The sequence below is a fragment of the Melanerpes formicivorus genome, unplaced genomic scaffold (genome assembly GCF_026170545.1).
Source record: "Melanerpes formicivorus ecotype bairdi unplaced genomic scaffold, bMelFor1.0.p_v2 SCAF_2, whole genome shotgun sequence".
Classification (NCBI taxonomy): Eukaryota; Metazoa; Chordata; class Aves; order Piciformes; family Picidae; genus Melanerpes; species Melanerpes formicivorus.
The window spans coordinates 59,809,116-59,818,266 of NW_027142354.1; positions in this window are offsets into that span (position 1 = coordinate 59,809,116).

Here is a 9,151-nt window from a genome sequence, read left to right on the forward strand (position 1 = left end):
GCAGTTTGCTTTATTTTCTGACATTTTTGGGGGTGAATCAAAGGGAGTGGGGGGATTGTGGGTGGGCTGGTTCTGCCACGTGGGGCAGGGGGCTGCTGCAGCAGAGGAGCAGGTGAGCGAGGGCTGGGGGCCCCCCCTAAAGTGCTGAAAATTCTCCGAGGGGACCACACTATCTTTAAAAGTGTAAGTACTGGGGTGAGGCGAGGCGGAGGCAAACCTCTGGTTTGCAGCTGGAGAGGGAGGGCTTGGAGTGACTGGTGCGTAAGAAAGCTTTGGAAACGACCCCTGTCTGCCCTCTCTGCTTCTAAAAGGCTTTTAGCATTGGAAAATAAAACCCACGTGGGGGCCCGGCTGCTGCCCACGCCCAGGGAGGTGCTCAGTGCTGCCACCCGGTGTGTAACGGCCGGCAGTGCAGCCGTGCCGCGTGTGTGCCGCCCCGGGGGAGCTCAATGCTGCCACCCGGTGTGTAACGGCCGGCAGTGCAGCCGTGCCACGGCGTGTGCCGCCCCGGGGGAGCTAATTTCTGCAGCCTAACTGCGCTGAATGCTCGAAAATTCTTAGGGGAAGAGCGGAGAGCGGAGAGCTTGACTCGAGCGTCGCTATGGATCCAGCGCCTGCGCCCTAGCCCGGCTCTGCTCGCGCCAGGGGGGCAGCGTCCCGGTGGTCGCTATGGATACGGCGCCTGCGCCCTAGCCCGGCTCTGCTGGCGCCACAGGGGCAGCGTCCCGGTGGTCGCTATGGATACGGCGCCTGCGCCCTAGCCCGGCTCTGCTCGCGCCAGGGGGGGCAGCGTCCCGGTGGTCGCTATGGATACGGCGCCTGCGCCCTAGCCCGGCTCTGCTCGCACCAGAGGGGCAGCGTTCCGGTGGTCGCTATGGATACGGCGCCTGCGCCGCAGCGGGTCCGGTCCCGCGCACGCGCCCTCCTCGCGGGCTTCGCCCCGCTTTTCTGGCCGGGGGGGCGGGCGCCGCGCTGAGCAGCTTTGGAGCCGGAGCGGTGGTGGAGAGCCCTGATTCGGCGCCTGACGCCGTTCTGTGCCCCAGGGTGCCTGCGAACCGCCGTCCTTTGGCGGGGCAAGGGGTGCTGGCGCATTCGGGGAGCTCGCAGTGCGGTTTCCGGTGTCGCTGCCGGCCCGGGACTCCCAGGTGTGTTCCTTCCGGCGTCTGAAGGTGGTCTGGGGCCATCGGCAGGGCTTTTGGGGGTGACGGAGGAGGTCTGGGGACACCTAAGAGGGTCTGGGGATATGTAAAGTTCTGGTGGGGCCATCTGAAAGGATCAAGGGTCGTGGAGAGGCAGCTGGGCACCTCCGACGGACCCTTTGGGAGGTCTCTGCAGGCTCCCGTGGGAGCTGGGGGTGTCTCGGGGTGGGTTTGGTTTGGGTTTGTGCTGCAAACAGCGTTGATAATGACTTAGAGAAAGACACACAAGAGACTCAGTAAGTCTCTTGTATCGTGCTTCTATTCTGGCGCCTGACACAGGTAGGATCATTTCAAAAGAGCTGTGTGTCTTCAGAGAGGTTTGGGCAAACTTTTATACAAAAAGTTATCTGTCTATAATGACAGAGGTCCAGATGCTGCCTATCTATACAAAGCTTATCTCTCTAAAAGAGCAGAAGTACACATATCATGCAGGTGTCCTTTGTCTTATCCAAAAGAGCATCTTGTCCAAGACTAACAGAAGTGAATCACTGACAAATCCTGTTATTCCTTCTCTATCCAAAGGCTGTCTGCCAGCCCCTCTCCCCCTCCCTGCGTCCCAGCATTTCAGCTAACAAGCGGAAAATTCTTATCAACTCTGTGGTTCTGTTAATGAGACTTTTCTGTTCATCAGTTCCCCCCTTTCTCACAGCCAACAGTATATTCCTATACTATATTTTCTTAAGGCAAACTTTGGACCCAGGCTTTCTGAGCTATCTTTCCCATGCTGACACTTGTGGAAGTTACTCTCAGATGTAGTCACCCAGTCTGATGCCCCCCAAGTCCAATTCATTGAGGCTTCCCCAAATAAAGGGGTCCTCATTTGGCCTCGAGGAAGTTCAGTGCATATCCAACAGTTAGAGAGATTAGTTTGCAAAGCCAATTCTTGCCTAACGTGTAAGTACATATTGCCTTCCCATCCCTCAATTTCCTTGCTGTGCTGCAAAGATTTTGATAGGAATTTCTAGGTATTAACTACAGCCAGGGCAATCCTTCAAGTGCCCTAGGAATGCAGTGAAAACCTTTTGGGAATTGTTCCTGCTCTGGTACTCCTCAAGCTATGAGGAGCTCTTCAGGGCAGCTCCAAGGTTAGGTTTGGATTCTCCTGGAGTCTCACACAGAACGAGTCTCACGATTCCAGTGGTCTAATTTCATAGCTGCATTTTCTTCTCTCTGCCTAGGTGACAGGACGACCTCACTAATGAAGAGAGATAGCCTGAGCTCTGCAGGAACCTTGAACCCAAGCAGCCAGTGCCTTCTGTGAGTACAAGCTGTCCTTGTTCAACGTGGAACTAGTTGAGAGCTGAAGCCAGACCACACCATAATTCCCTCAGCTTCCTCTTCTGCAGATTAAACAGTCCCAGTTCCTTCAGCCACTCCTCATAAGGCTTGTTATCCAGACCCCTCACCAGCTTTGTGGCCCTTCTCTGGACACGTTCCAGCACCTCCACATCCCTCTTGTAATAGGGGCTCCAGAACTGGACACAGTACTCCAGGTGGGGTCTCACCAGGGCTGAGTAGAGGGGGAGGATCACCTCCCTCGACCTGCTAGCCACACTTCTCTTGATGCAGCCCAGGATCTGATTGGCCTTGCGGGCTGCAAGTGCACACTGAGAGCTCCTGTTGAGCTTTTTGTCCACCAGCACCCCCAAGTCTCTCTCTTCAGGGCTACCCTCCAGCCAGTCACTGCCCAGCCTGTATTTGTGCCTGGGATTGCCTCGACCCAGATGCAGGACCCTGCACTTGCTCTTATTGAACTTCATGAGGTTGGCTTGTGCCCACCTCTCCAGCCTGTCCAGGTCCCTCTGGATGGCCTCCCTTCCCTCCAGCGTGTCTGCTGCACCACACAGCTTGGTGTCATCAGCAAACTTGCTGAGGGTGCACTCAATGCCACTGTCCATGTCACCCACAAAGATGTTGAACAAGACAGGTCCCAGGACTGATCCCTGAGGGACTCCGCTTGTCCCTGGCCTCCCCTGGGACATGGACCCATTGACAGCCACTCTTTGGCTGCGGCCATCAAGCCAGTTCCTTATCCATCTAGTGGTCACCCATCACACCCATGTGTCACCAGCCTGGAGACCAGGATGTGGTGCGGGACAGTGTCGAAGGCTGTGCTCAGGTCCAGGTAAATGACATCAGTTGCTCGCCCCTCATCTATTAATTTTGTCACCTGCTCATAGAAGGCCACCAGGTTGGTCAGGCAGGATTTGCCCTTGGCAAAGCCATGCTGACTGTTCCCAATCACCTCTTCACTATTCTTCTGAGCGAGTAGTGACTCCAGGAGGATCTGCTCCATGATCTTTCCAGGCACAGAGGTGAGACTGACTGGCCTGTAGTTCCCTGGTTACTCCTTCTTGCCCTTTTTGAAGATGGGGGCAATGTTTCCCCTTTTCCAGTCTGTGGGGACTGCCCCAGACTGCCAGGACTTTTGAAATATAATAGAGAGGGGTTTAGCAACCTCCTCTGCCAGTTCTCTCAGCACCCGTGGGTGTAACCCGTCGGGTCCCATGGACTTGAACACTTTCAGGTTCTTCAGATGATCACGAACCTGATCTGCACTTACAATGGGCAGTTCTTCCTCCCTGTCCCTGGCTTTGACTTCCATAACATCAGGAGTGTGGCTAGAGGCCCTTGCAGTGAAGACTGAGGTAAAGAAGTTATTAAGCACCTCAGCCTTTTCCTCATCACATGTGACCATGTCACCAGTTTCCTTTCTGAGGGGGCCCACACCTTCCCTAGTCTTCTTCTTCCCATTAATATACCTGTAAAAGTTCTTAGTGTTCCCTTTAATCTCCCTGGCTAGATTCAACTCAAACTCTGCTTTGGCTTTCCTAACCAGGACTCTTGCTGCTCGGGCAGCTTGCTTATATTCCCCCTGTTCTACCTGTCCTTCCCTCCACTTCCTGTAGAGTTTCCTTTTAAGTAATAGTGTGTCCAGTAGCTCCTTGCCCATCCAGGCAGGCCTCCTAGCGTTCTTACCTGCTTTTCTCTTTGTTGGTACACAGAGCTCCTGGACACAGAGGAGGTGGTCCTTGAATACTGCCCAGCTGTCCTGGGTCCCTCTTCCCTCCAGGGCTTTGTCCCACGACACTTTGGCTAGCAGATCCCTGAAGCCATCAAAATCTGCACGCCTAAAGTCTAGGGTCGTGAGCTTGGAATACTTCCTCCTGACTGCCCTGAGGATGTTAAATTCAACTGCTTGTAGCCAGGTGGGGGTTGGTCTCTTCTCCCAGGCAAGCAGCACCAGAACAAGAGGACACAGTCTCAAGCTGTGCCAGGGGAGGTTTAGGCTGAATGTTAGGAAGAGGTTTACAGCTTGGCCGAAGACTCTTCTGATCCCTGTCTTCTGGTCGTGACCAGCAGCGTGCACGGGTGGCCAAGAAGGCCACTGGCAACCTGGCCAATATCAGGAACAGTGTGGCCAGCAGGAGCAGGGAGGTCATTCTGCCCCTGCACTTGGCACTGGTTAGGGCACACCTTGAGTCCCGTGTCCAGTTCTGGGCCCCTCCGTTTAAGCAAGACGTTGAGTTGCTGGAAGGAGTCCGGAGAAGGGCAACAAAGCTGGGGAGGGGTTTGGAGCACAGGCCTGTGAGGAGCGGCTGAGGGAGCTGGGGTTGCTCAGCCTGGAGAAGAGGAGGCTCAGGGGAGACCTTCTTGCTTTCTACGACTCCCTGAAGGGAGGTTGTAGCCAGGTGGGGGTTGGTCTCTTCTTCCAGGCAAGCAGCACCAGAACAAGAGGACACAGTCTCAAGCTGTGCCAGGGGAGGTTTAGGCTAGAGGTTAGGAAGAGGTTCTGCACAGAGAGAGTGATTGCCCATTGGAATGGGCTGCCCAGGGAGGTGGTGGAGTCACCATCTTTGGAGGTGTTCAGGAGGAGACTGGATAGGGTGCTTGGTTGCATGGTTTAGTTGATTAGGTGGTGTTGGATGATAGGTTGGACATGATGATCTTGAAGGTCTCTTCCAACCTGGTCCATTCCATTCCATTCCATCACCATCTAATCAACTAAACCATGGCACTGAGTGCCTCATCCAGTCTCTTTCTAAACACTTCCAGTGATGGTGACTCCACCACCTCCCTGGGCAGCACATTCCAAAGGCCAATCTCTCTTTCATCCTGCTCTATTCTATTCTGTGAAGACCTTCTTCCTAACATCCAGGTTTAATTGGTGAGAGCAACAGACTTGGTTGCTGCCACCCGCTGCTACGGGGTCTGAGTGGCCCCCAAATGGGGTTTGGAGGCAGGTAAAGGTTTCTTTTGGCGTGTGAAGGGGTTTTGTGGGCATCTAGAAGGGGTGTGGAGCCCCCTGAAAGGGTCTGGGATAGTGTCAGGGGGTTCTGGGCTGGTTCACCAGCGGGTCTGGGGACATTAAAAGCATCTGGGGGTACCTAAAACGGAGCTGGGCGTATCAGATGGGGGGTTTGGGTGCCTCCAAAGGGGTTTTGTGGGCATCTAATTGGGGAATCTGGGGGGGTCCTGAAGGAGTTGGGGGGTTCTCAGTGAGGTTTTGGAGTCTCTATGGAGTGCCTGGAGTCTCCTGGAGTGCCTGTGCTTGAAACCCCCCCAGAGGCCCTGCAGAGTGGTGCTCACAGTAGCTCTGCAAGTCTGCCATGGGCTCAGGAGGCTGTGCAGCTGTTAAACCTTTTCTTTTGCTCAAGCACAATCTTTCTGAATTCTTTTCTTGGATTTTTTTTTTTCCCAGGGTGATGTGAAACTGTCTGATTTTGGGCTAAGCACAGCTCTTCAGAAGTCTCAGAGACCTGAGCTCTACAGGAACCTCACACACAAACCCCCAAGTGCCTTCTGTGAGTACAAGCTGTCCTTGTTCAACATGGAGGTAGTTGAGAGCTGAAGCCAGACCACACCATAATTCCCTCAGCTTCCTCTTCTGCAGATTAAACAGTCCCAGTTCCTTCAGCCACTCCTCATAAGGCTTGTTATCCAGACCCCTCACCAGCTTTGTGGCCCTTCTCTGGACTCACTCTCTCACCTCTGTGTGCTGGGGAACACCACTTGTGCCCGGCCGGCCACCGGCTGGGTTTAACTCTGTTCCCCACCGCTCTTGGGGCCCAGCCATCCATCCTGTTCTGCTGTCCAGCAGTCCCTTTGAAAAACAATCCATCTGAAAAAAGAAGTAGCAGAGAAGGAAAGCTGAAGCTGCAAAGACTGCAGTCCCCTCAGTTCTTGTGGTACCCTCTGTGAGATCCTAAGCCACCTGAACTGAGCCGGTCAGGCAGCCAAGCTAGTGCAGCAGTGTCTTCTGGAGAGTTGATAGGAGCCAGTTCTGTGGGGTTTGTTGAAGTGAGTGGCCAGTCGTTCTACATGAACAATTGTCTTAGTGCTAGCAAGTAGGAGGCTCTGAAGTGTGGTACTTTGAGAGCTCCATTCATACTTGCCCTTCAGGAGGAGCCAGCTCTTTCATTGAAGGATCTTCCTGAGGTGTCCAAGTACAATTTCTGTTGACACTTTTCAGCTCTTACATCCAGGTTGCTGACAGAGGATGTTGGGTTTGTGGGCCCTGGCAGCGACAGTTTTCCAAAGAGGAGCTCTAAGGCCAGCTGCAAGGTTAGGTTTGGATTCTCCTGGGGTGCCTGTGCTTGAAAGCCCCCCAGAGGCCGTGCAGAGTGGTGCTCGCAGTAGCTCTGTGCAAGTCTGCCATGGGCTCAGGAGGCCAGTATCTAGAGAGAGGGAAGGACAGAGACACTTCTAAGACAGTTTTAAAGAAATAATTATGAGAAGAGGCAAATTAATTCTGGGGACTCATGTGATATATCTGTTTAAGAGAAAAAAAAATGAAGGAGGTTTCTGACCATAACCAGGCTGACAAAGCACAGTAATGTGGTTTCCTATGGGATTCAACTCCTCCTGCATTGCACAGGACACTTCAACAGCTGTCCTGACAAGCTCTAAGTAATGAACTTAATCCACCCTGTGCGAGCAATGGGGCAAAAGATTACAAAATCCATGTATGCAGTTGAGATGTGTTACGTTGGGACGCCCAGGATACAGCTCATCAAGCTCTCCTAGTGTTTAGACGCAAGATGGAAGAAGGAAGGGGGAAGACAGAGCAGAAGGTCTATTTAAATATGAAACTCCTAGGCTGAAAGAAAAGAAAAACATTTTAAAGAGCACTCAGTGAGACTCTGTCACCAGCATAGCTAATCACAGAATCACTGAGTGTTAGGGGTTGGAAGGGACCCCAAAATAGCATCCGGTCCAACCCCTGTGCCAGTGCAGGATCACCTGGGGCAGGTTTTGAATGTCTCCAGAGACTCCACTAACTCTCTGGGCAGCCTGCTCCAGGGCTCTGGCACACACAGTGAAAAGGTTTTCCCTTCTGTTCCTGTGGAACTTCCTCCTTTTATTCGTCGGACGCAGCGGAGCCGCTGGGTCGTGTTGCTGCGGCAAGGTGACCCACCCTGTAGTTCAGGGCCTGGGTCTGTGCCTTCATGGCAGCCTGTTCCCTTGGCACCCTGTCAGCTTAACAGCCCTGTACTCGGGGCCTGTGTGACGAGTTGTGGAGCCCTCCATCCCCCTTCTGTCCCCAGCAGCAGCCCAAGGTCCCTGGAAGCAGGGCTGGGGAGGCTGCTTTAGGCAGCTAACAGGAACCAACCTTGCCTGGCCCTTAGGGGCCTGAGGTCAGTCCCTGGGCTCCTGAAGAGGAGGTGTTGCGCTGCTGCCAGGAGGGCCGGCCCTTTTTTGTTGTCCTTCACAGCAGAGGCTAAGATCTAAATGGGCTTTTGTGCCTCTTAATTTTTTTCCTGCATGACCTAGCAACATCCTTAAACATTCCATGGGTCAACTCTCCTTCCTTCCCTGATGTTTTTCCCATAATTCACTCAGAAGCTCGTTGCCCATCCAGGCTCTCTCTTCTGGGGCTCATCTCCAGCACATTGGCGCAGCCTGGTCTGAGCCTTCAAGGGTTCTGTCTTGAAGCAGGTCCTGCTCTCCTGGACCCCTTTATTTTTAAGGGCTGTTTCTCAAGGAACCTTCTGAGTTAGTTCCTTAAGTAATCTGAAGTCTGCCCTCCGGCAGTCCAGAGTGGAGGTTTTGTTGCTGCCCCTCTTAGCTTGACTGGATTTTGAACACTCAATTATCTCCTGGTCACTGGACCCCAGACAGCCTCCAACCACATCTCCCACCAGCCCTTCTCTGCTTGTAAAAGGAAGGTCAAGCAAGGCCTTACCCTTGGTAGGCTCTCACAGCACCTGGGATAAGAAGCTGTCCTCCATGCACTCTAAGAACCTCTTAGACTGTCTCCCTCTAGCTGCCCATAGAATCACTCATCAACCTCTCCATCCTGGTTGGGTGGTCTGTAACAGACTTCAACCAGGATGTCAGCCTTGTTGGCCTTCCCTCTAATTCTCACCCACAGGCACTCAACCTGATCATCCATGGCATCTAGAGCCCTCCTGATGTACAGGGCCACCCCTCTACCTTTTCACCCCGGCCTGTCTCTCCTGAAGAGCCTGTGGCCATCAATTACAGTACTCCAGTCATGTGAGCCATCCCACCACATTTCTGTGATGGCAGCTACATCATAACTTTCCTGCTGGAAAAAGGCTTCCAGCTCCTCTTGTTACCCGTGCTGTGTGCATTAGTGTACATGCACTGATTTCAGCCCCTTCCCCCTTCAAATCTAGTTTAGAGCCCTGCCAATGAGACCTGCCAACTCCCTTCTTAGAACCCTTTTCCCTCTGTGGGATAGGCTGTTCTCATGTGCTAGGAAAGCTGCTTTGAAGTCTCCCTGGAGCCTTCTCTTCTGCAGGCTGAACAGCCTCAACTCTCCCAGCCTGGTCCCACAGGGGAGGTTCTCCTGCCCTGTGTGATTATCTTGGTGCCCTCCTGGACCCTCCTTTGCAGCCTCGTGCCCTTCTTTTGCCGGGGGCACCAGAACTGGATATGCAGAAGCGTTGTGCAGAGAAGCTGAACAGTTTGTCTCTGCCTGTGCT